The sequence below is a fragment of the Monomorium pharaonis genome, chromosome 4 (assembly GCF_013373865.1).
Source record: "Monomorium pharaonis isolate MP-MQ-018 chromosome 4, ASM1337386v2, whole genome shotgun sequence".
In the NCBI taxonomy this organism is placed as follows: Eukaryota; Metazoa; Arthropoda; class Insecta; order Hymenoptera; family Formicidae; genus Monomorium; species Monomorium pharaonis.
The window spans coordinates 18990799-18995251 of record NC_050470.1 but is presented as its reverse complement, the minus strand read 5'-3'; the positions used below and the strand labels follow the sequence as shown (position 1 = coordinate 18995251).

The 4453-nt window shown below is 50.5% G+C and overlaps 1 long non-coding RNA gene across 1 annotated transcript; it reads left to right on the top strand.

Moving 5' to 3' along the window:
• Positions 1 to 2090: 2090 nt before the first annotated feature.
• On the top strand, positions 2091 to 3008 carry LOC118645148. Its single transcript, XR_004962945.1, has 3 exons — positions 2091 to 2364; positions 2452 to 2497; positions 2592 to 3008. It is a non-coding gene; the product is annotated as an uncharacterized LOC118645148 (long non-coding RNA).
• The last annotated feature ends 1445 nt before the right edge of the window (positions 3009 to 4453 follow it).

Here is a 4453-nt window from a genome sequence, read left to right as displayed (position 1 = left end):
CACGCGAACGGTCGATATATCAATGTAAGATCCTCTTTGTTGAGGAAATCGCCAGGACTAAGTCGCTGACAAACAACTTATCTCGGATTACTTGGAGCTCGACCTCGAATTGCTTGTGCGGGCATAACTCTAAGGTTATTTTTGTTTTTATGCTACCGAGCAAATCTAACGGTTTCGCGCTCAGGTTTGTCAGGGACCTATTCGATGGTTTCAATCCGTCTACAATTCTAAAATACAATTTATAAACTTTCTCGTTTATTAGCGAGACGGGGCTTCCCATGTCAATGAGCGCGGACAACTTACACGCGTTGTCTTCTACTTTCAGAACTTCCACGAAGGGGCCGGTGATTTCGAGGATCTTCTCGGGGCCGTTTCCTCCTTCCTGAATCGCCGCTACGACGTCCGCCGATGGAGGGTCGGCTGGTGCTGCCTTCCCTGCCGAGGTTTCTGCCACGTGGGCTGCCGCCGTCGATCGACTTTGCAGTCCTCGAGCCGGTGTCGTGTCCGCCTTCTTCTTCTTGGCTGGGCACTCGTACTGCCGATGCCCCTTGACCTTGCAGTAAAAGCACACGGCCTCGTTCCGGCATTCCATGTGCGTATGCCCTCTTCTCCCGCAATTTCGGCATCCGTCCGAGTCTCTAGGTTTAGCGTTCCCCTTCGGAGCTGGTTTTCTGTCCTGGTGGGTTACGCCTCTTGTCAATGGCCGCATTTTCTCCAGGAAGTCTTCCACTGTGTCTGCGGCTATACCCAATGCCGTGTAGCGGAGAGCGTCCACTGGTATGCCTCCTGCTATTATGCTGACGGTATCCTGTACCGTCAGGTCTAGATTGCTCATCAGATCCAGTTTATCCATCGCGTACTGCATGAAGGACTCCTTATTTGTCCTCCAAGTACGCGCCTCGAGTTGCTGCATCGTGCTGTACATAGACATCCTCGAGTCGAACGCCTTTGTCAATAGTCGTTGGAGTTCCGCCCACGACTCTAGGGCTGCGCCTTCTTGCCGGTGATACCACCGCTTCGCGAAGCCTGTCAACCGGCTGGAGGCCGCAAGCAGGACCAGGCCATCCGATGCGGCGTGGATTCTCGCGACACTGTTCACTCGTCGCATCCACACCTTCACATTTTCCTTCTCGGTGCCGCCGAACTCCGGTATCTGCGGCACCAGCGTGGACACCTTAACGGCCGACGCCGACGCTCCGGGCGTCTCCTGCCGCTGCACCGGGAATTGTACTATCGAGGTCGAGTGGTTCGAGGCTACCGCGGGCATCCCCTCGGTTTCTCTTGGGCTGGGCAGCACTATTTGCTGTCCCGCCACGAGCTGAGCTAAACGCTCAAATTGTTGCTGTTGCCGCTCCATAAACTGCTGCTGCCTTCGTTCCATTTCAGCTTGTTTCGCTAGGAAGTCCGCCGTGACCGCGGCCAGGATTTGCTTCGCTTCCTGCGAGAGGGGCACGTTTTCTGCCCGAGAGGTTCCGCTCGCGGACTCGCCGAATTCAGCCGCGGCGTCGAACGGCGAGTTCACGGATTCTTCGATTACCTCGAGTTGGCCGTCGGATTCTTTCCGCGCGAGAATCATCTCGATCAATTCAGCGCGGTCCACCGGCACTTTTATCTGGTCGGCCAGACCCGCGCGCACTGCCTCTTTTTTGAGGGCTTCCGTACCGAGTTTAGTTAACTTCGCGCGATCCATTTCGGAAGGCATCTTCTCCGGGAAATTCGCGTCGAGAAATCGGAGCGCGTGTTTCGCGATGCGCGACACGCTGCCGACGGCACTTAATGGCCGTCCACCCGTCGGCTCCGGTACCGACCGGCACTATGGCTCGTCTCGGAGCACGCGAGTTCGAGTTCGAGAATTTAACGCGTTCCCCCTACGGGACGCGCGATTACGAGTGAACAATTAATGACTTGACCGCGACGCGACTAAAAATTCGAGACTTTTCCAACTTGTCGTTAATTTCTGTTCAGGTGTGATCCGCGCCCGGCTGCCGGCGGCGGTGAGTCGAAACGAGGAGCACCGACCGGTCCGCTGGTCTTCCACACGAGACGAGGCTCCGGAGTTTCTTCCGGACGAGATACGAGACGAGATTCTCCTGTTTCCTTCAGCGGGGCCCGAGACGGAGCACGTAGCTTCTCCTTGCACCGTTCCACAAGGCACGGGAGCGATCGGAGCACACTATCCAACAGTGAGTCGAGAGTGTTCGTAGCGCGTTTTCGAGACACGAGTCGAGAGAGTTTGGAGCACTTCTCCAACACACGAGCCGAGAGAGTTTGGAGCACTTTTCCAACACACGAGCCGAGAGAGTTTGGAGCCTGGATGTTCTCGAGACGAGGAGCGAGAGCGGATCTGAATCCCACTTCTGAGTTGTAAGTCTTGTCAAAAATTCTTTTTTTCTTTAATTACTGGAACGTGGTTACTTTCACCAGGAAGATCGAGAATGGATTTTTTTCTAGGATCTAGGCCGGGTTCGAGAAATCAACTGGTTTCTTTAGTAACAAGGTAAGTATATTTTCTAAAGTTCTACACTAGATCGCCTTAGCGAATATCACCGGATAGGCACGAGAGGTAAGTCTAAAGTAAGTGTTCTTTTCAGGTTCCAGACTCCGACTGACTTGCTCCGGATCCGCATCTTCCTCGGAGCCGGGAGATGACAGCCGGAAGATACTTCTAACGCCATCTACCTCCGCTTTGGCTTCGCACGCCACCTACTCCACGCCGCCATCTTACATATACTGGGTGAGTATAGACTAGTGACATTTATTCTTCTCTTACATATACTGGGTGAGTAGGAACTAGTGACATTAACTTTCAGTCTTACAAGACCTATAATCAAAGATGCGCCAATGGCCCCCCACCATGACTGCTATCCACCATCTTGTACCCATACGGTGACTGGATGGGGGCTGGGGCCGGGGGCTGAGGTCTGGGGCTGGGTCTGGAGTAGTACAGATAGTAAACAATGCGAGCCTGCTCCAAGTTGTATGTAGCCATATAACAGATGCAAATTTAATTTTTCTTGTTCTTCCTGAGTGTATCGTCAAAATATAGTGACCCTCGAGAGTGCAGAGATTGAATTACCTTATAATTTCTGACACATATTCCTTTAACCTATACTGCTCAACACAGAGCACTCTCCCCTCTTCCTCGCCTAGTATGGGTACGCAATGGCGGATAAACCATGTGACTCAAGTGACCAATCAAAATTGTGTTCGCCATTGGCGAATCTTTGATTAAAGGTCTGTTTGCGTCACATGCCCCAACATGCTCCTATTCACTCCAACGCACTCCAATACGTTGATTCCGATGACGCCAACCTATTAGAATGCGTTGGAGTGAGTAGGAGCATATCGGAGCATGGCGACGCGAACAAACCATATAGGTCTTTAGCTATCACTACCGCGCTATTGGCTCCACGAACAGTTCAGATAGCGTTAGCGTTTGTAGCGTTAATAGTGTCTCCCCGAACGCACCCTCTTTTTAATGCCGGAGAAGTGGGGAGCACTTCTCATCTCTTCGCGTCAATCCATCATTTCCCCTGTCAGGCTCTGACTACGATGATACTACGATGATGTCAGAGAGAGAAAGAGATTCTTCATATATCTTTTCTCTTTCTTTTCGTATGCATCAACGCTTACAGCGGAAATTAGCGGAATGCTTGGTCTATACTTACTATGTCTATGGCGACACGTGTGTGTGTGTGTGTGTGGAAGGTGGCACTATGCAGCATGCATGAGAAGGTATATGAGTAATCGAAAAAAGATTTTACTGTATGATTGTACTTCCTTATGTATGATTGTATTTATCACAGTAAGAATGAAAACATTATTCGTACGGACTCATGTCATCCGCACAGTGTGATATTCACACGTGTATGCAACAACGCAATCCATAGACTAACGTAGACGGAGCATTACCTATCACTTAGGCCGAAATCACATGATGCGGAATAGAACGTGCGTCATAGAAGCAGCCAATCAGAGCTTTGCTGCATCAATTCATTCTAAAGATCTATAATCAAAGATGCGCCAATGGCCCCCCACCATGACTGCTATCCACCATCTTGTACCCATACGGTGACTGGATGGGGGCTGGGGCCGGGGGCTGGGACACAGACTTCTATAATATACTAGACTGCTAGGCTCGTTATATATTTTCCATTTAGGGCCGATTTCACCAACTCCGGTTACCTTAACCGGCTGGTTATTCCATTGGAATTGACCAATCGCATTTGTTAATTTTGCTTAATGACAAATACGATTGGTCAATTCTAATGGAATAACCGGCCGGTTAAGGTAACCGGAGTTGGTGAAATCGGTCCTTAGTGCGTACCCGAAAAGTATGTACAAATAGGAGCTCATAGGCGGCAGACTGAATTACCGATTGGAATGTGGCTAATATTTTATAGTCCTACGACTATGGATTACTAGAGGAGTGAGTGAGATGTATGATACAATA